At 38.7% G+C, this 22,313-nt stretch overlaps 1 long non-coding RNA gene across 1 annotated transcript in view; it reads right to left on the bottom strand.

Annotated features, from left to right (window-relative positions):
- Nucleotides 1–3,020: 3,020 nt before the first annotated feature.
- Nucleotides 3,021–22,313, bottom strand: part of LOC308346975 — a 181,040-nt gene continuing 161,747 nt past the window's right edge. The window contains exons 3-4 of the long non-coding RNA XR_013967222.1: nt 8,871–8,972; nt 3,021–3,701 (exon numbers count right to left, since the gene is read on the bottom strand). This is a non-coding gene — a long non-coding RNA (uncharacterized lncRNA). The remainder of the gene's footprint in view (nt 3,702–8,870; nt 8,973–22,313) is intronic.

Below are 22,313 nucleotides of genomic sequence, written 5' to 3'. Positions count from 1 at the left end.
CTAAGTGCCCTTGAAGAAGTATGCCTCTCAGTCTGTGGAGTCACCAATGAGAGTCAGAAACACCTTCCGGAAGGAACTGTGGCTAACTCCTAATTAGGAATTTGACTCATTGACAGAGAAGAGTCCAAGAGTATGGGAAAGATATTTCAAACAGACGGAAAGACAATTGTAAAACATAAAGGCTAGGACCAGCATGGTCCTACAGGTATGTCTGTATGGGTAGATAGGAGTAGTTTGGGGTTGCTAGGATACAGGGAGTGAAGCAGGAATTGGCCAGACATAAGGCAGAAGAAGTAAACAGAAAATATATTTGGGTTTTTCTTTGTCTTTAGGATGAAGCCCAAGCTCTCTACATACATGGCCCTTTATTATCCCAACCTCTGAGTTCCCACACTGCTTCCTGTATCCCGTCAAGTGGAACAATGTGCTGCTCTCCGTTCATGGCCTAGATTGCTGTGCCTTCTGTTTTTGCAGAGAAATGCTACTACTTAAATTGCTCTTCCCCTCCAGTTCTCAGCTATTCTCCCTCAAGATACAATTCAAAACCACTTTTCCTATGAACACTGAATGCCCATACCAAAGCAATGTCATTTCTCTCCAGATGCTCTGAAACATTCACTTGCATCTCCAAAGCTTGCCTGCTTTCCTCTATCTGTTAAGGTTAGCTTTTATGCAGAATGTTTACTCTCTGTCCACCTCGTTGACCTCATCTCTGACCATGTCCCTCCTCTAAGGACTTTGGCTTCTTTCTGCTTCTGGCATCTACTCAATCCCACCTCAAGACCTGAACATACTGGTGTTCTTTCTCTCCAAAACTCGCTCCCTCCAGACCTTCACTTGACTATTTCCTTCACATCGTTCAGAACTGCCACTCAGAGAAACATCCCAAAACTCTTCCTCTGTTTCAGCCACTCTCTACCACATCATCTTTGTATTCATTTCTTTATATGATTAATCAGTACCTATTTAAAAAAAATTTTTTTTTGCTAGAATGTAAGCTCAATGACAGCGGAGGCTTTGTCTTTCTTATTCCATACTCACTCCCCAATGCTTATAACACATAAGAAGACTCAATAAATATGTGTGAAATGAATGAAAACTTATTTCGTGGCCTCTATTAACTTACCAGCTACTTTGAGAACATAGAAATTTCTTTATATATCGTTGAATCTCCTAGGGTACATAGTTTTTTTCCTAATAGATACTAGTTATTCAAATACTAATTGAATAAAAAGGAGTTCTTTGAATGTATTCTTATCATAATAACCCTAAAAAGCAATGGTCTGCTGCCCACTAAAATCATCTAGAGAACTTGAGAAAAGCCACGGCCATCGCTCCACCCTGGTATTCTGATTTAATTGGTCTGGGAAGGAGCCTGGGTATCAATATTTTTTAAAGCTTCACATATGATTCTAATGGACAGCTAAGGTTGAGAACCATTGCTCTAAGCCCTACAAAAGAATGCAAATCCAAATAAAATATGGAATTTCAAACAAGGTTTAGTACACGGCCATTGATTTAATTCTTGAATTGCTCTCCATGAGGAACTGTGAACAAATACCCTCTTTTGCAAAGACCTGCTGAAAGAGAACACTTTGAGGGGGGGAAAAGAAACTACTTGATGCCGTACCCTGAAGGAGGTGGCCTTTCAATGCAAACACGATTTAGACCCATCAACTCCTCACAATTGCTTTGGAAAAAATCATAGGCTTTAGCAGGCCCTCTATAAGTCAGAGCAGGAAAATGTATACTGTGTCATAAAGGCATTTAGTATCACTCTTGAAACAATTTAGAGCCTAGATGCAAAAGGATGGATTACACCTCCCTATCATGGTGTTAATATGAATGTGTAAGCCTGCTGTATTGAGGATGCAATAGACCTGCAATGATTTAGGCAGAGAGGGTGTTTGCAAAGCAGAAGAAAGCTTTGCCTAATTAGAAAACAAGGAACGGGAAAATAAATAAGGGGGTTGAACAAAGTCAGCTCCAGCACTAATTTGCCCGGAGACATCCTAACACTTGCTGCAAAATAAATCGAATTTTTGCTGTATACATTCAATATTTGTTAATAAGCCGCCAGCTAACATTTTTCTGTATTTCCTGTACATGCAGGAAATGGTGTGTTTACTGTCAGATTGGCACATGCCATGAGCCACATGGAGGCAACTCCCAGTCTATGGAGGATAGCCTGGATCAGGGGAAGACTGTCCCCAGCTGCAAACCTGGAGAAGGTGGGGGGAAGGGGTGTGGGGGGGAGGGAACATCATGGGTGGATCCATGGGTTTCACATATTATCTCAGGGAGGAAAATAATGATTTTTAGAGGCAATTTGACATGGAATTTCTCTCCTGCTAGTTTGGGTTAGCGTTTCTGAATGTGATAAATAGCAGGGCTGTAGGACAGCCCATTTTTTCTTTATTTTGATACCCTTACAGCAGTAATCATGCCTCTTGTCAAGCGTCATAAAGATAAAGACAAATGTTCCCTATTGCTGTTCTGTCAATGCAGCTCAACCCAAGTCAAAGAAAGGGACCCCTGCCGAATGTATGGGATGTACCATATTTCTTGTCTCCGTCACAGATTGAGGCACATCCTGTCCCAATAGGATCCTCAGGTCAAAAAAAAAAAAAAATAGAAAGTTACTGCTGACAGCACTGAGGCTTATTTTGCCTCTTCTAGAAACTAGCACCCCACATGCGTTCCCTCTATGTCGACACTGAGATTTGTCTTCCTTTCCTGGGACTATTGATTAGACCATGCAACGTATCCATAAGGTCAAACAGCAAAACAATCCCTCTGTCAAATGAGATGGGATTTGGCATCCATGATTGTTTTTTTAATCAGAAAGATTCCACACAGTCATCGTATATTGATGGTAGCAATATTTGAAAAACATAAAATTATTTCCAAAGATGTAGTTCAGGAACCCATTTGAAAAAAAAAAATTGTGTATGCCAAAACAGATGGAGTCGGGCTTAATTGTTGAAATAAATTGCCATATGGAATAAAACACAGCTGATTATTGCATTAACACTAATGTTAATACGCTTCGTCATTCTGTTGTCATTGTAGCTACAGTTGTCACCAGACTTTAATCAATATGTTTATAAGGGAACTCAAATTGTTGAATTTGGGACTCAAAGGAGATTTCATAGATTATCCAGTCATTTTACAAAGGAGAATACTGAGGCTTACAGAGGATAAGTGATTTGCATAAAGGCATACCCCCTATGACTTGAAAATGGAAGGTATTCTGAAACCATAGGGCACATATGGGCAAGGCATTCATAAAAAAAGTAAGGCCATTATGACTCAAGAGAAAAAATACCACTATTGCAAATGAGCATGACAGGAGATTTAGTGCAATGAGAGGAAGTAGACGTGACTACCTAATTTGACAAGATTCTTTTTCAGGCTTAGCATCTCTTAATTAACATCCAAGACATTATATATGTTCTCTTCTTGAACTTTTGCAGTGACTTCTCACTTAGTGCCTTCTTCCTAGGGTACTCTCAATATAAAATTAAAAAACCATTGTGGATGATAGAAGGAAAACACAAATAAGCCACAGGATATGGTGGTGGGGGTGGGGAATGGGACACAGGAACAAAGAGATATCTTCCATTTCCAGGTGTGGTGAGTGGAGTTTTTTCCTCTTCGTTTTTCTCATAACTGTTGATCCTTCCCTGGTCCTCTTTTCTCTGTAAAGTGGGAAATGAATGGGAATTGATCTGAAAAGCTATTTCGAAAGTTATTACAGGATTGTCAGTAATCCTCTAAACCTAACCTCCGTCCCTACTGCCACCCCTATACCCAACACACAAAACCCTTTGAAAAGACGGTGTTGGAAGTCTGAAGTGAGAAAACAGTAAGCCAGTGGCCACCCCCTACTCCCACCCCAGCTCAAGGTCAGTGACCCAGAAAAAAGTGAGAGGAGGCCTCCAAAGTCTGTGAAAGTAATTGTACAGGTACATTGAATGGTTGCTTCATTTCATGATGTGTGTTTCATCCTACCACAGCAAACTTTTAAAAGACGTCCAAATCCTTTCATTTTCTCTGGATACCAACCCTGACAGAGTCCCCTGTTACAGTACTCTTCACCTTTAATTCCTTTTTCTTTTTTGTTATTTTTTTCTATCCCTGCTTATTCATCAGCTCCTGCCTCTCCCCCAAAAGGCCATTATTTATGCAACTCTGTGCCTAACATACACAACAGGAAATCAGTAACTATTATTGAGTAAGTGTATGAATCTAACACTAACTGAACTCCTGAGTTCTAAATGGTAGGTAGCATATGTTCATGTTTTTGTGTTTGTTGAGTATTTGTTATATATGAGTTAGGGTAAAAGTCAAGTTGCTGTAACAAAGAGACCTAAAAACATAGTGGCATACTTAAGAAGATAGTTTCTTTTTCTCTCCCCATAACAGACCAGTGGTAGGCAGTGGTCCAGGACAAGTAAAGAGGAATGATCTGCAAAGCCATCCTAGGACAAAAGCTAGTGGGTTACCTCTGCCATCTTTAACCTGTGGCTTTCATCTCTTGGTCTGAGGCTACACCACATCCCAGTCCGGAGGGAAAAATGAGTGGGTGGGAGGGCAGCAGACAGCAAGCAGCTTTCTTAGCACATGTTTCTTCCATTTGTGTCACATTGTCCATAATTTTGCCACATGACCACACCTTAGCTGCAAGAAAAGGCTGGGAGGGGCGCCTGGGTGGCTCAGTGGGTTAAAGCCTCTGCCTTTCACTCAGGTCATGATCTTAGGGTCCTGGGATCGAGCCCCGCATCGGGCTCTCTGCTCAGCAGGGAGCCTGCTTCCCTCTCTCTCTCTGCCTGCCTCCCTGCCTACTTGTGATCTCTGTCTGTCAAATAAATAAATAAAATATTTAAAAAAAGAAAAGAAAAGGCAGGGAAATTAGTCTCAAACTGGACAGCTATAAGCCCAGATAAAACTCAAATGTGGGTAGGTGGGGGGAGGGGAAAGGTCTACTAATAAAACAAGAGAAAATGGATGTTGGAGGACCAGTTGTCTCTACCACAGTGAGTTTTGGAGGAAAAGGAAACAAAGAGAAAATACATTTCACAAAAATATAAACAATTAATAGGGACATGAGCTCTATCGGTTAGATTTTTCTGCCCCAAACTTAGCACTTGAAACATTTATTTGCTTATAATTCAGTGGGTTAGCAATTTGGATTTGGCTCAACTGGGATGACTTTCTTCTGATCGGTCTGTTGTTGGTCAGGCTCATTCATGTGTCACTGAGCTGACAAGAGCATCACTGGCATGTCTTGTAGTGGCTGGCTGTTGGCAGAGGCAAAGGAGGCAACTGGCCATATGTGACTCATCATCCAGCAGGTAAGCCTTAGTTTCTTGACATCCCAGTGGCCACAGGGTTCCCAAAAGCAGCAAGTTCTATGCATAAAGAACTTTCCAGGCTTTACTTGTATCCCATGTGCTAATGCTTTGTTGGCAAAGCAAGTCACATAGCCAAGTTCGGACTCAAGACACAAAGAAATAGATACCAGCTCTTAATGGGAATTACAAAGATGAATCAAAGGGACATGCATATAGGAAGAAAAAGAATTTCTGACCATTTTTGCACACATCTACTACAAAAGCTAGACTCAAAGTGCACGCGTGCGCACACACACACACAGAAATATCATACAGAACATTCTGCAAAGCTTTAAAATTGCTCTAAAATTGTTAGCAAAATTTTGTAGAATGGGTAATTAAATATATGTTATCTGTAGCATCATACAAAGTACAAATCTAAGTAAAATGAACCATTTTCACTCTCTAATTTAAGAAGTAAAATAAGCTCTTTAATAGTCTTAGAGAAGCATTATGGAAACAAAAATAAGTCAACTTTCTGGATAATGAGAGTCATATATCCCCAGGAAGAGTATCTTTTGAGCTCAATGAGTAAAATAGCACTGAAGAAACTTAGAGAACATTTTACAAATCCCCTCATTTCATTTTCTAATTCAATGCTGCAAGCCTTTATTGTGTGCCTACTGCATACTAAGCCCTTTGGCGATTGTGTAAAGATGAGAAATATGAGTTTTGACATTTTTATTTCTTTTTTTTTCTTGTTAAATCTTTAATAACATGAGCTTGGTGAAAGTATTCTGATTTTTTTTTTTTTTTTTTTGGATAGGAGAACCGAATAAGAAGGGTAACTTATTGAAACTATCCAAGGATTCAGTGGCAGGCACCAGAACAGAATCCAGAGCTGCCTTTGCTGAAGCACTATGGATGAGAAAGAAGCCAGCAGGACAAAAGAGGGCTAGATGGCGACCTGCCTAATTTTAGAAATGTACAGATGCAAAAATGGGATCATCAAGTACTAGATGGAAGTAGTAAAATCAACCCTATGTGATTAGCATTATAATAAGCTTCTAGAAGCCTCCCATCTCACTCAGAGTAAAATCCAAAGTCTTTACTATGCTCTATGAGGGCATGAAAGAACTAGCTACTCCTCTGACTGAATCTACCATTCCCTTCTCCCTCCCTCTCCTCCCACTACTCTGCCTCATTGTTGTTCCTCAGTAACACCAAGACATCTCCTCAGAGCTCATCACTTCCTATCCCCTCTGGTTGGACTACTTTTCTTTCCCAGGTCTCTGCAAGCCTCCCCTCAAACATTTGCCTAAGGAGGCCGTCCTAACATAATAAACGAAACACAGCCTTCCCTCTACCTCTCATTCTCCACTTAATGTGCTCTCTTTTTTATTCTTAGTACCTATCATCACCTGACTTCATGTGTATTTCTTGTCTGTCTCCCCTATAAATATAAGCTCTTTAGGATATGGTCTGTTTTTGTTGGCTGTTTTATCTGTAGTACCTAGGAGAGTGTCTGGCAGACAGTAAGGGTTCAGCAAACACTTGTTGAATGAATTATCTTTTACTTATATATATTATGTGTTATATGATGTATATACGCCTATGCATATATAGATAGATTAGATAATAGATAGTTACACAGAAACATAGATATACATGTGCATACTCACATATGTCGGTGGAGAATAATTGTAACACTGTGGTTCTGGGATTCATTAACAGTCTCTTTTCACCAGGGCATCATTGTCACTCTAAAATTGTTAACTTTGTTTCTACCTGGTTCTGATCTCCTTTTGTTATTCTGTCTCAGTATTCACTGATTGGTTTCTGATTTGTATTTTGCACAGATTCCTGAATTTCACCTTCTTTTGTCCAACCACGTATAACTAATTAAAAAGAATCCCCGTGACCTTCAATTGCTTATAAGGCATTCTTTCAAGTAGAGAGAACGTCTACCTTGCAACACATAGGTGCTGTTATTAATAGTTATTTCTTTTGATCTAAATGGTCCCTTTCCTATTTGCTATGACACAAACCCAGACAATGATGAGAGTGTTCTCCACACCACAGATGCTGTATTATAAAATCTACCCCCCCACACACACACATAAAACTCCTGCTATGCAGTATCCATGGCAGATATATAATGAAGAGGTTTACATGCTCCTTTCAGTAGTTGGGTTCCTATTAGTAAAGGAAACCTTTCAGATTAATTATTGCTTGGAAACCTCTCCCCAAATAAACAAAAGCTATTTGTTGTGTGATTGCTTCCTGCTTCTCAAACATCCTCTCCCTTAAACATGTGGAAATACAAGCTCCTGGCTTCTTAGTTCACTGAGGGCTTGCCATTTAACCCTTCCATGGTTAGATACATGTGGGCCACTGAGCACAGGTAGATCACCACAGACAGAATGCCAGAGGAGCTGGGAGGATAGACAGAAAGAACTAGAGTGGAGAGTAAAAAGAAATGATGGGCAGGTAGGAGAGTTTATAAGATAACACCTACCTTCCCAGCTCTCAATTCTAGCCCTTCTCTTTACCCCAACAACCACTTCCCCAATTTAGACCCTTACAATCTCTCACTAGACTATTCCAATGGCCCTTAAATGTTCTCCCCGACTCTAGTTTCTCTTTCCGCTACCTTTTTCTTGACGGAACCACCTAAGACCTTTTCCTAGCTCACAAATGGCAGGATATCAGCTTCAATGACCTTCAGTGCTTCTTAATACTGGTAGCATCAACCGCTTACTCCATAGCAAAGCACTAAACTCCTCACTGATCTCATCCCAGGTCATTTTCCTAGCTTCATCTCTCAGTACACACCCGTACTCAGCATCAACACTGCAGCTAAAAAGAGCTGCACATCAGGTACTTTCTGAGTTTTTTTTTTTTACCCTGCCTCTTTTTACTTCTTCTATCAAGAAACCCTTCCCTTGATAGCCAGCTCACTCCTCTTGCCCTGGATGATATTGACCTAATTCATGAGACCCTCCTTGGTCCTTTCAGTAGGAATTAATCATCCCTTCCTCTGTGTTCCATCAGGTTCTAAAGTTTCTTCTCTATGGAATATGTATCATACTCTTCCTTGTTATTTGGTATATGTCTTAATCTCCTCCAGTAAACTGCAGGCTCTTTAAAAATGTATTCATCTCCATATCCCTTATGGGGCTTATACCCTGTGCTAGGCATGATTTCAAATGTTGCAGGTGTGTTAGCCATTTTTTAATCCTCCTAATAACTGTACAAAGTAGATCCTTTTATCCCCATTTCTCAAATAAGTAGAGCTAGGTACAGGCAAGTTAGGTAATTTGCCTACCTTCCCAGTGCTAGTATGTGTGGGAGCTAGTCAGACTGACCCCAGAGTCCGTGTACTTATACACTGTACTATGCATATATTTAAATTTATTCAAAGAATGCATTTAAATAGTTCCAAAGACTGATAGAAAATGCTGTAAGAGAAGGCAATAGGAATATCAGTGAGAAATTCAGACTCAGAAAGCCCAGAGAAGTTAAGCTGCTTACCTGAGTTCACACAGTGAGTTATAGGCAGAGACAGAATGAAATCTGGGTCTCCAGAGGCTGGTCTAGTGTTCTTTAAACTAGATCATGGCTGCCATGTGGTTCCTATGGAGTGATTGGGCAACAACAACAACAAAAAAGATGAGAAATATAATTGAGTCTCATGTAATTGTAAAAAGTAATGAGAAACTCAGGCAAAGATGTATCTCAAGATACTGCAAGCAAACTCTAATAAACACATCTCTGCAGATGAATTTTCTTAAGCTCTAAAATGCAAAAACCTAAATCCATGGATCCAAGTAAATGCAAAATGCAAATGGACAGAACCTACAAAACAATAGCAAACTCTTTTTTAGGGACTTATCATATGTTGGGAGCTGTGTTAGCCCTTGATCTAATTTAATCCTCACAACTAACCCATTGTTACTATTATTAGCCTCATTTTATGGAGGAGGGAACAGTCTCTGAGAAATTGAATGACTTTCCTAAGGTCACAGAGAGGCTAAGAAGTAGCAGGTATTGCATGGAGCACTGGGTGTGGTGCCTAAGCAATGAATTTTGGAGCACTGAAAAAAAATAAAACAAAACAAATTAAAAAAAAAAAAAAAGGAGTAGCTGTGGGATACATATTCCAAAGGGGTGCAATTTTTCAGAAAATGGAAGTTTATTCCTTAAAGTCCTAAAACCATTTTGGATTTCAGCGCTTTCATATGTTGTACAAACTTTCTTGCCTTCCAAGAGAAAGAATATATATTTTATCTTTTATGTGGTTCCCAAAATCATTATGTGGGTCCCTACATCCATACAATGCCTTTTGAAGGCAGGTGTGTCTAGTGTCTCACAATAAAGGGTCTTTAAGTTTCCTAGTTTTCTTAGTCCCTTTGCCCGCTTTTGTAGTTTTCTCACCCCTTCTCTCATCAAAACACAGCAGCTATTATTTCTGGTAGTTTTTTGCCTTCATATCCTCTCTTTCTGCCATGGGCTGGGAAACTCTGTTAGAATTTGGTAGAATGTCGGAGCTTTAAAATTTAAATGAAGGGTTAAGATACTGGACCATAAGCTAAGTTCCTGAGCAGAAGGGAAGCCATACATTTTCCCCTTACGGATCAAACCCCTTTCTTTAGCTGTATCCTAACCATTTAAATGCTAGACAAATGCTCGGGGCTTGGTGGGAGTTGGATATGACCGTATAATGTTTCTGTGTAATGAGGCTTATCAGGAAGAATAAAAATGCAACCATTTTAAAGAAAATATAATAAGATATTCTAATAGGATCAAACTGTAAAAATTCAACTGTTTTTATTCTGTATTAAATATTAAAGAGGTGATATGGTAAGAACCTGGACGTAGACCAAGAAATACCTAAGTATACCATCTCTCTCCACTGCTTTCTGACAATTGACTTTGGGCAAGTTACTTAATTTTCTCTGAGCTTCCATTTTTTATTTCCCATCTTAAATTGTGGATAATGATAAAACCTACCTCATAAAATATGGAAAGTACCTTATATATAACAGCTTTAAAATCCCATACAATAGAGTTGAGATCCTATTTTTATTACTTGAAATTAAAATACACTTAGCCTTAAAGTTAAATTCATGGTATAGAATTTATCACTCATATGGCACAAAAGTTAAAGAATTCATGTGGTCATCTTAGAAATTCTAAAGCTAGTAGAGTTTTATCTTCAGAGTGTCTGTATGGGTTGAATTTACCAATAATCATTTGAGACAGATGGCTTAAATTCAGAAGTTTCTTGCTAAGTATCTGTTGGAGGAATGGATGGATGAAAAGAAATACCAACACTTGGACACTAAGTTAATATTTAAAAAGGATGAATTATGGATGAATGTGTGCATTTGCATATGTGTGTGTGTGTGCATATATATATATATTCATTTATTTATTTGTTATCTCCATATCTGCTAAGAAATATAAATACGTGTGTGTGTGTACAGCTGTATCCATCCATATCTGCTAAGAAAAATTATTCTACCTAAATTAGAAGCATCATTTAATACAAGAAGATCAATTTAGCAATACCTACCCGGACTTGAACTTGAAATATGAAACGTGGAACTGGAAGGAAGAGGAGAGAAACCAGGTAAAGTAACAGTGGAGGTGGGAATAGCACAGAACCTGGTCCAGCTATAAAGACTGGCCCAGGGAAAGGGAGCTGGATTGTCTAAGGCTTAGAATCCAGGGGTATAGCAAACATGGCACAATTCAGGAAACCATTACTCCTGGGTAGTCAGGTCTTACAGATAGAGCGCACAGAAATGGCCAATTCCAAAAGAAGGAGAGCAGAGAGTCTCAGGAAATGAAAAGGACAGTAATCAGTAATGGCAGTCCTGGGAGATTTTCCCATTTCCTGCAGTCTATTTTACCAGGATGTGCCCAGCCCTCACAGAAAGAGACTGGAAGGACCCAAACAGGCTGGTATTTGGCGCCAGTCGGTGGAAATAGGCAGAGAGATATATTGCTGACACTCTTGTGGCTAAGGCAGAAGCTTGAGGGAACAAAGGTACCAGACCAGGTAAAAGAGAGAGTAGCAAATAGTATATAATCTAACCATGTGACAACAAAATAGTGGTTAGCCTGAGTCTAACTGTCAAGGACAAGATTCCAGGAAGAAATGGAGCCCCCCAGCGCCCATGGCTGGGCTGAGTCCTGGATCCCAGGTCCAGGGGTGAGACTCATTTTCAAGTCCTCCTAAATAGTGAAAATGAGGCTATATGTCTTTCTCACTCAAGATTAGCTTTAGGGGGTGCCTGGGGGCTCAGTCATTGGGCATCAGCCTTTGGTTTGGGTCATGATCCCAGAGTCCTGGGACTGGGCCCTTGCATCAGGCTTCCCGCCGAGCCTGTAGCTCCCTGCTCGGCGAGAAGCCTGTTTCTCCCTCTCCCACTCCCCCTGTTGTGTTCCCTCTCTTGCTGTGTCTCTCTCTGTCAAATAAATAAATAAAATCTTTAAAAAAAAAAAAAAAAAGGTTAGCTTTAGAATCAGGAAATAGCTGGTGCTGGGTGGGGAGAATCAACAGCCCTAGTTATAAAAAATAGGGAAGGCAGAAGCCAGAGAAACAATGCTGATAATGTTTCTGTTGAAACTACATTTTGAAAAGCTGCTTGAGGGCAGAAACCAAGTCTTCTTTATCTCTTCATATCTTATACAACAGTCTTGCATAGTTGGTAGGCACTACAGTTAATCTCAGCAAAAGCTAAAATACATCTATACTCATAGGTACAAATTAAGACCTCCAGTCATTATATAATTGTAACAAGCACCACTTACCTTTTCTCTCCTGTGTGTCTGTAAACAAGTATGTCCTGCCATATCCCTCTTTATTCTCAAAAATATTTTTACAGCTTCTGACCTCATGCCTATTTGGGCCCCGACTGCTTTTCAGAGGAAATTATAAGTCATTTTCATAGTATTTATCTGCTAATCTTAAACCCTCTTATCAAAGGTATTTTGACTAATATAGACTAGAGCTCTGAGCTTCTGCATAATTTTCTCTTCATAATAATGCCAAATTTAATTAGACAAACATTTGCTTAGCCACTAACATGGCAATTCAATGAAAGGATACAAAGGAATAGCAAGTATTTGGAGCAAATATGAGTATGACATGGCCCCTGTCCTCAAGAAGCTTTAAAACTAGTCAGATAAACAGATACAAGTAATGAAGTACGCTAAAGCTGAATGAAAAAAATACAATAACGAAGAAGCAAAGAATATGGAAGCAGAAGCAATTAATTTCACCTTAAAGTGTATATGTTACAAAGTTCAAAATCACCTCCCCTGTGCATTTTCTGGACCCTCAAACAAATTGCTACTCTTTTCTCCAACCTCAGCAGGAACTTTCTTAGACATCCTACCATCTCAGTTTTATGTCCCCCACTCTCCAAGTAGTCTGAAAATTGATGGAGGACTTTGTGTCTCTGGTACAGGTCCTTGGACACAAACGACATTTAATCTCCATTTTTAAGTTGAACAAAAATACACACACAAAATAAATGCATATTGTTTGAGGAGATAATAATTATTCTTAATACTTTGATTCCAAAATATTGCCCCCAAGCATCCATGATTAACATGTTGAATTAGAGATGGTTCATATACCACTAGCTTCAAAACAACTGCTTCAGCTATTTTTAATAAAGAAAATTATGAAATCATTATTCAATTTTCTGATGTAGCAGCACAAATAATTTAGGGAAAATCTAAACAAAACACTACTTTAAGATATATAATGTAAATATCTCTAAAATTAAATTTCATTTACATCTAAGCATAAAAATACTCAATAAAGGTATGATCAAAAACAAAAACCCACTTTTTGCAGAGGACAATAACTATATCACTAGATTTTTGATTACTGGTTTAGGCCAATATTTAAATTCATTAAAAAGAAAAGGCAACAGTGTAAGTCATGTGTATTAATTAAAAATAATTAAAGTCTTGAAATCAAGACCAAATCCAGAACACTGAAACCAATAAATGCATAATTTCCAGTGAAGTATTTTCCTCTAAGTCACAGAATACAGATGACTTTTGAGGTAAACCTTCCACTATAAACAGACAAGCCTTGTCTGACCCTTCCCATTGTTAACTTCTTTCCCAAGCCACACTTCCCCCTGGGAATGGAAGGGCTGGCATTCAGTTCCCACATTCAGAGTTCTTAGATCTCCAATCTTTGCGAATTATTTCCCCAAAGAGTTTGATAAACAAGGATCATTGTATAAATTACTTTCTTCCTTTTTTTTTTTAAGCTTTTATTTATTTATTTGACAGACAGAGATCACCAGTAGGCAGAGAGGCAGGCAGAGAGAGAGGAGAAAGCAGGCTCTCCACGGAGCAGAGAGCCCGATGCGGGGCTCGATTCCAGGACCCTGGGATCATGACCTGAGCCGAAAGCAGAGGCTTTAACCCACTGAGCCACCCAGGCGCCCCTAAATTACTTTCTTCTTAATATGACTATGAAAGGTAGGACTAGAGGCTCTAATAAATGTGTGTTGGAAGAAAAAAAGAAAAGAAGGACGGTAAGAAGAAAGAAGTGAGTGGGGAAAAGAGGGAATTCTGGCAAGAAGAGAGGAAGTGAAAGAAGGAACAGGGAGAATGAGTTCCATTGTACCCAATGAATTAAAGTTTTCCTAATGGCTTATAGTAAATTGGGAAACATTTATTCAAGAAAAATTTAATTTTGGGGGGTGTCTGGTGGCTCAGTTGGTTAAGTGTCCAGATCTTGATTTCAGCTCAGGTCAGGATCTCGGGGTTTTGAGATCAAGCCCCATTGAGCCCGATGCTGGGCTCCATTCTCAGTGGAGAGTCTGCTTGGGATTCTCTCTCTCCCTCTGCTTCTTCCCCTCCCCTGGCTCTCTCTCTCAAATAAATAAATGAATCTTTAAAAGAAAGAAAGAAAGAAAAATTTAATAAATTCTGGTAAAAGCAGCAAGAATCCATAGCATTTGAGCTACAACCCGCTCATTCACTCTACACCCAGCTCAGTGCAAAAGAAGCTCAGCTCTGGGTAACTACAGCCCAGAAGATGGGGGAAGAAGGGAAGGAGGGAGTCTGATGGTTAATTTCATGTATTAACTTGACTGGGCCACAGAGCACCTAGCTATTTGATCAAATATTATGCTGGGTGTCGTTGTGGGGGTGTTTTTGAATGAGAGTAACATTTAAATCAGTAGATTGACTGAAGTAGATTGCCCTCCCTAATGTGAGCAGTCCTCATCCAATCAGTTGAAAGCTTGAATAGAACAAAAAGGCTGACCCTCCCCCAAGTAAGGGAAGATAAAATAGTTTGTATATTATAGCGAATTTGAGTTATACTTGAATGGTTAAGTAACATTTCAATAGTGGAAATATAATTTTCATCTTTGTTAAATTGATACCAAAGTCATCATTTATATTATACCATACCTATCTTTTCTTTGTTACTGATTTTAAGAATTAGACTTGATTTAATTCTGCACCATTAAAATCTTCTAGATTCTAGTACTAAATTAAAACCAAGTTCTGCTTAAAACTTTGGGATCCCTATCAAAAAGCCAATAATGAGGCCCCACCAAATGGGAGAACTCAGGTAAGGTGGATCCTTGGAAACAGGGCATTTGTATTCTACTCAGCCCTGGAAAGATCCCCATCCCTCTGCTGCATAGAGTGCATGGTATCCTGAGACCAATTCGGAGACCTTCTGGAGTACAGACGAAAGAGCACTAACCCATGAGATATTAGTCTACTATTTCAGATGAGCATGCAGGAGCGAGGTTCTGTGCACCCCTCCACAAAATTCACACACACATACACACCCAACAAAAAAGCAAGGATTGGATACTGCTACATGGAGGGCACAAAATAATCATTTGCTTCAGTTAAGGAAATAGAAAGAACTTATTAAAAGGTAATAATATAACCACCCAGTTACATTAAAAAGATAAATATACATTCATCCACTTCCTTAATCCTTTCTCCCAAGCCTAGAAAAAGAAATGGGAAAAGGCATGAAAAAGCAGATTGCATATTTTTCCTCACTTCAGGTCTTTTAAGTTCCAGTTGCATCTGAAAGGAAAGGTGTGATTGGGATGGTAAGAAGGAGATGAGATTACAATCAAGTTTGGAAAGAACTCCTAACAATAGTAGTATGAAGATCTCCATGGGTCAGCTCCCCAACAGAACCATAACTAGTGAAGTTTATTTTTTAAATAATTTAAGGTCTCTGTAAATTGTCCTCGTGGCATATAACAAATGGAAAAACATTCACTAAAGAAAATCTAATCAGTCTTGATAAGAACACCAAGACTCAGTGGCATTTGAGCCAGGACCCACTCCATTACCTCACACTCCAGCTCATTTCAATGGGAGTTGTATCATGAAAACAGCAACCATAAGAGAGCTAGAATGGGTATACTAATACCAGACAAAATTGACTTTAAAACAAAAATATGGTACTAGAGATAAGGATAATCACTTTATAATAATAAATGGATCTATCCACCAGTAAGATACAGCACTTATAAACATATATGCACCTAACAAGAATGTCTCCAAAATAAACAAGCAAAAAGTGACTGACTGAAGGGAGAAAGAGACAATTCAATTATACTGTTTGTAATCTTCTATATTGCTCTTTCATTAGTGGATACAACAATCACGCAGAAGATCAACAAATCTATAGAAAAATTCATGACGCTATAAATCAACTAGACCTAACAACAATAGAACATTCCACCCGACAAAAGGAAAATACACATTCTTCTGAAGCACACACGGACCATTCACAAGTACAGACCATATGCTAGATCATTAAAGAAAAAAACCTCATTAAAAATAAAAAGATTGAAAGTATACCAAGACTATTTTCAAACCACAGTGGGATGAAGTTAGAACTCAATAACAGAAAAAAATTTGAGAAATTCACAAATATGTAGAAATGAAATAAGACACGTCTTATTTCAACAGGTCAAAGAAGAAATTGCAAGCAAAATTAGAAAATATTTTGAGATGATGAAAACAAAACAAAACAAGAAGAATATAGCAAAATTTATAGGATACAATTAAAGTGGTACTTGGGGGAAAATGTGTACAACAGCAGTATTTGGAAGGAAATTATAATAAATGTCTATACTTTAAAAAAAGAAAGATGCCAAATCAATAATCTAACCTTCTACCCAAGGACCCTGAAAACAAGAAGAGCAAACTAAATCTGAAGCAAGTAGAAGAAAGGAAATAATAAAGACTGGAACAGAAATAAAAGAAATAGAGAATAAAAAAACAGTAGTGAAAACTGACAAAACAAAAAGTTGATTATTTGAAAAGATCAACAAAATTGACAATCATTTAACCAGACTGATCAAGAAAAAGAAAGAAGACTCACATTACTTGACACAGAAATGAAACAAGGAGCATTACTACCAATCTTAGGTAAATTTAAAGGACTAGAAGGGAATACTATGAACAACTGTATTCAATAAATTAGGTAAGATAGATGAAAGAAACAAAATCTTAGAGAGATACAAACTAAAAAACCCTAAAGTCAGATGCCTCAGTATGGTCATTCTTCCATGATATACTACCTGTATGACCTTGGACAAGTAATTAACCTCTCCAAGCCTACCTCTCCACCTGGAAGGTATGAATAATGCACCTCCCATGAGGTTCTTACCCAGAGTCTCTGAGGTGATATATATCATATCTCCCACACCTTCCCAGCCTACAACAAATATTCAATAGCTGCTATTTCTGATCCTCCTTTCTCCCTTCTTCATTCCCTCTTTACCTTCCTGGTTCAATTCAGATCAAATATAAATAGATTAACAAATATTTCCATTCTTCGGTTGTTGTTGTTTTCACAACTGGAAGTTGGTCAAGTTTTGTTTTGTTTTGTGTTTAGTTACCATGCCTGAAGGACTACAAAGTAACAGACATGACCAATAGATCACCATTTTTTCTAAGGGTTTATTTATTTATTTGTCAGAGAGAGAGAGCACAAGCAGGCAGAGGGAGAAGCAAGCTCCCCACTGAGCAAGGAGCCTGATGTGGGACTCAATCCCAGGACCCTAGGACTGAGCCAAAGGCAGACACTTAACTGACTGAGCCACCCAGGCAACCAATAGATCACCATTTTTATACCAATTGTGAGTAGCGAGTTTTGTCTTCCTGGAACACTGAGAAGCCCATCAAAAAGAAATACTATGTGCCTTGATCTCCCCAGCTGCAAAATGGAAATAGTTATATTTAACCTACCTGCCAAACAATATATTCATAAGAATTGTATGAGTAAGAAAATGTGAAATATTTAGGGAAAAAAATTTTAAGATATTATACTAACAATCTTCTTGACCTATCTATATTCTTCACTCAATGAGACACTGAATTTAAAACAATTAAGTTCACACATCCCTCCCACCCTCCACTCACACCTCCTCTAACTGAAGCCAAAAGAATTATCATCCATTCTTAAATTGAATGAGGATTTTGTTTACTCTTCAGGAGAGTATCACTGTGTTAGAGCAAGAGTAATAATTCATACACATTCCACTATTAGCATTTCTAAAATCTTCAAAGTTAGAACTAGGGAATTTACTGCAGCTTTAGGCAATGCTGAAGGTGCCCCACAGCAATAATTGATGCTCTGAAAGCACACAAGGAGAAAAAAATCATCTGAATTCTTTCAAGTTGTTTCTCTTCAAATTTATGAAATATTGATAGAAAAATATAAATAGGTATTAATGCTGTTTTAGTAAAGATTCAGTCTGGTGGAGACGTAGCATAATTTATTTCCAGCTTGCAGGATTAACACTGGAGTTGCCACTGATTCTGCATTAATAGCCAGAAATGTGTTTTATTGGTCTCTGTGCTCCAGATTTCTTAGGCAGGAAATGAGCCCTGAGCTTCCAAAGCATGTCTATGGAGGACACTGCTTAATGACCTCAACTTCTATAGACTTGTCTTGCTCACAAAATCATAGGCCAGAGACCATCCTGTCCTCTTTCCACTATATTCCCAGTGTCTACTTATATCAGTCAGGAATTGTATATGGTTGTGAGTTTTAGAAAACCCAACTGTCTGGGCTTATATGGGAAATCTGAGAGGTAATTTCTTGTGTGGATTCATTAGGTGAAGGACGTTAGGGCCATGGTCACTAATTCTCTTGGTCTTACATCATGATCACGTTGTGGCTGCTAGAGCTCCAGACATCACATCTTTATTCCAGGCAAGATAAAGGAAGACAGGATATAGAATAAAGGTAGATGGTACTATGTATTTTATCAAGAAAGCAAAGACCTTCTCTGAAATCTCAAGCAATATTTCCTGCTTAGGTTTCATTGGCTAGAACATCCATAGCTTCAGGTTTGTCTATGTAAGTATTTAGCTTTGCAACTTCTGTAGAAAGAGGCAATGGAAATGAGTTTGAAATGGGTAGTAAGAAAGCTAACACATCTATCTTACAAGATCTAAATTAACATTTGATAGATGAATGAGATCATCAGAACTGATTCTTGCCTCACTGGTGACTGGTGGAAAGTCAGAATTTTGTGACTTCTAGAAGTATTTTTGTCAGATCTAAGTTAGGGTTTCCCAAATAAAACTATAATTGGGGGAGGGTCAGCAATGTAGATACTATCTGGACACAAAAATCAGATAAACAGATGAATAAATGAGAAAGAGAGAGAGAGAGGGAGGGAGAGATGGATTATGTGTGTGTACATATATATAATAAAGAACAGATATATTCTTTACTAAACAAAGTAAAATCTTTTTTGTTATCCAGCTCAGGCTCCCTAAACCACCCATTCTCTCCCACCCACCCTAAACCACCAAACATACACACACACACACCCCAAATATAATCATATTGAAAGCATAAAGGACACAAAAGTGTGGGAACATTAAAGAGAGTCAGCATACCCCAAACCTTGTGCACCTGTGTATATTTGGGGGAGGGGTACAAAATAGACATGGGGAAGATGATTAGGAATTGTATCTGTTTACAACTCTGCTTCAGAATGTGGGAGATAATTTGCATCTAAAGAAGAGATAAGCATTGGAATTGGTGCTGGGTTGAGTAAAGCAGATGGCTCTCCCTAGCATGAATGGGCATCACCCAATCTGTTGAAGGCCCAAATAGAACAAGAAGGCAGAAGAAAGTTAGATAGACTCTCTCTCTCTCTCTGCCCGACTATATGAGCTGGTCCACAGATCTCTTGCCCTCAACATGCCTTCAAACTTGGCCTGGAATCTACTCTATCAGCTCCCCAGCTCCCAGACTCCAAACTACACCCCTGGCTTTCCTGGGCCTCCGGCTTATGGCAGACTGTGGGCCACCATTACTACATGATCTAATCCTTATAATAAATAGAGATACCAATACAGATATACATATAGATATGTGGAGATACAGATATAGATCTCCTGTTGGTTCCATTTCCTGATTAATACACTGTACATGTATGATGCTTGAGATGAAAAACAGCCCTGGTATAGTAACAAGGAATTAGGCCAGAATTTGGGTATCAGACCTGGGTGACATGCAAATTATACAAAAGCATCTCAGGTCTTCCAATAACGGGTGGTCTCCATTCTCCACAGGAGATAATCATCACCACCACATCATTAAATCTCTCACAAGGGAATTGGAGAACTCTAGAAGCTCTGCTCGCCCAATAGCCTCCAAGCTGGAAGCTGTCACATGCACTGTGTTGAAAACTCTGCCATGTGTACATAGGTCAAAGAGATGTAACTGGTAGATTATGTGTCAGAGTGTGGGCCAATTTCAGGAGAGGGGCAGTGCCTGTCTTTTTGAATGAAGCAGATCTAGCTCTGAGCCTGGGCCTGCTGGATCTGGAAGGAGTGGACACTGCCTCTGTGAGATGTCATAAATGTTTGTTTTCGGCTTCTGCCTCTTCAGCAGGGACCCGAGGAAGCTGTATCCCACTCTTGGGAGGCCAGACAGAAATCTGGGACGACACAGAGTTCTCTTTCTTTCTCTTTCTCTCTTTCCCTTCTTTCCTTCTTTCCTTTCTCCTTTCAAATTTAGGTTTGTTTTGAGAATCCATACTAGTTTTCCGTGAACTGGACCTGATCTGAGGCCTAAAATATGGGAAATTCTGATCTAAGCAAATAAAATCTTTGACCAATCAAAATAAACAAAGCCATATCTTGCCTTTATAAAGTAATCAAAATATATACTACTTTGGCCAGTAAGGTAAATCTCAGTGGGTTAGAATTTTGAAATAACCATTCAACAATCTCCTCAGCTCAGGCTCTTCCTCGTTGTGACATGGAGCTCACTGCTGTAAGAACTCTGGTCAGAAACAAGTCAGCAAGGTCTCAGACTAGAAGGGTAAATAATGTCAGTTGTAGAATAAAAGGCAGCAGTGACTGGGGATACATCATCAAGCATCTAACCGTATGACTGCATTTGGAAGAGTATGGGTGTATATGATCTGTTTATCTCTCAGAGATAAAAATATTCTCCAAAATTTCACCATTAGAAATTCAGTCATTTTCATATATGCTGCCCCGTCTCTGCATTTAACATATAACTATTTCTGAAAGAATTAACATATTAAGTGTCTAAGGAAGCATGACTATGCTAAAAGTGAGCTAGAAACTGGAGGTGGAGTGCAACAAAGACCCATCCCCAAGGGTTTACCCTAGGGTGTTTTTTAATTAGGTTTCAATTTTTGCAAATGAAAAGTAATTAAAATAGAAATCTAGTAAAGGCTTCCATCAAATATTAGAAAAATGAAAAAAAAAATCGAGCATTCACAATGATATTTGATTAGCATTTTCATTACCAAGTTTCTTTATCCTCATCTACAAATGTCAGCGTATAAACTGGGCCTCTTTGGTTTTGCTTCCTTTCATAGCTTCATGTTTTAAGCCCAGAAAATCTGGCCATTAGAAATTTATTTTTAAATGGATTAAGTGCTCTCTCAGGAGCGATCTTTAAACTTTTCCATCTATATTTTGATAAAACTTCACATGAAGTCAATAACAAATTAGAACATAAATATTTAAGCAGCTCAAAGATAAAATGAGAGCTTCTCGCTTTCTCTCTTTTTTATGTTGCTGGTAATGTGCCAAGCAGAGGGGAATTAAGGGTCTTGGGGAATATGTCGAGAAAGTCTTTGCTTGTGCAAACAAGAAAAACCAACCAAAAGGTCACTAATCCGAGAGAGGCTGGTATCACCTTGGAGTTGATCTCATTCACTTCAGGAATCCCTAATATTCTCAAACAGCTTCTCTCCCTCTTCTTCCTAGAAGTCTTTAGTACAGGAGGTAGTACACTAATAATTTTTCTGTGGAGCTTCTGCCTTAATGAAGTGTGTGTGTGTGTGTGTGTGTGTGTGTGTGTGTGTGTGTTTAATGCAGGAAGAAGTGCACTAATAATTTTTCCATGGGGCTTTCGGCCTTAATGAAGTCTTGCTATTGAAACTCTATTTTTTTTTTAAATGTACAGGAAATTCTATTTATTTTCAAAAGACACCTACAGAAGAAAAGGGTTCTTCACTTCAAAAGCAAATCAGATGAAATAAGGAGCAGAAGGAGTATCCCCCCCATCAAAAGAAACAAAGAATCAGTGAAATGAATGTATGCTAATATATGCAAAGACGATTTCAGGAAGTGATGAACTTAAACAGATAACCCCCCCCCCCCAATACACTACTCATTTGCTAAAATTCACTCTGAAAAGACTGTTTACTGGGATCACCTGGGCATGGAGATTGTCTATCAAGGAATGAATCTTATCTGTTCTGTGTGTGGAGATAAAATCTCCTGCCAGGGAGGATTTTTCTCAAGCTTTCACGGTAATTGTAGATATCTGATTGCAAATCAGAACGTTTGTTCTACCTAATGAACAAAAGCACTGGATTAGTCATAGCTGGTATTAAAAGTTGTTTTTGTTTACAGCATGGTTTAGACTTTAATATT

The sequence above is a fragment of the Martes martes genome (genome assembly GCF_963455335.1).
Source record: "Martes martes genome assembly, chromosome: 8".
NCBI classification, from domain to species: Eukaryota; Metazoa; Chordata; class Mammalia; order Carnivora; family Mustelidae; genus Martes; species Martes martes.
Note: the sequence above shows the minus strand (reverse complement) of the source record. Positions and strands in the feature narration are given on the sequence as shown.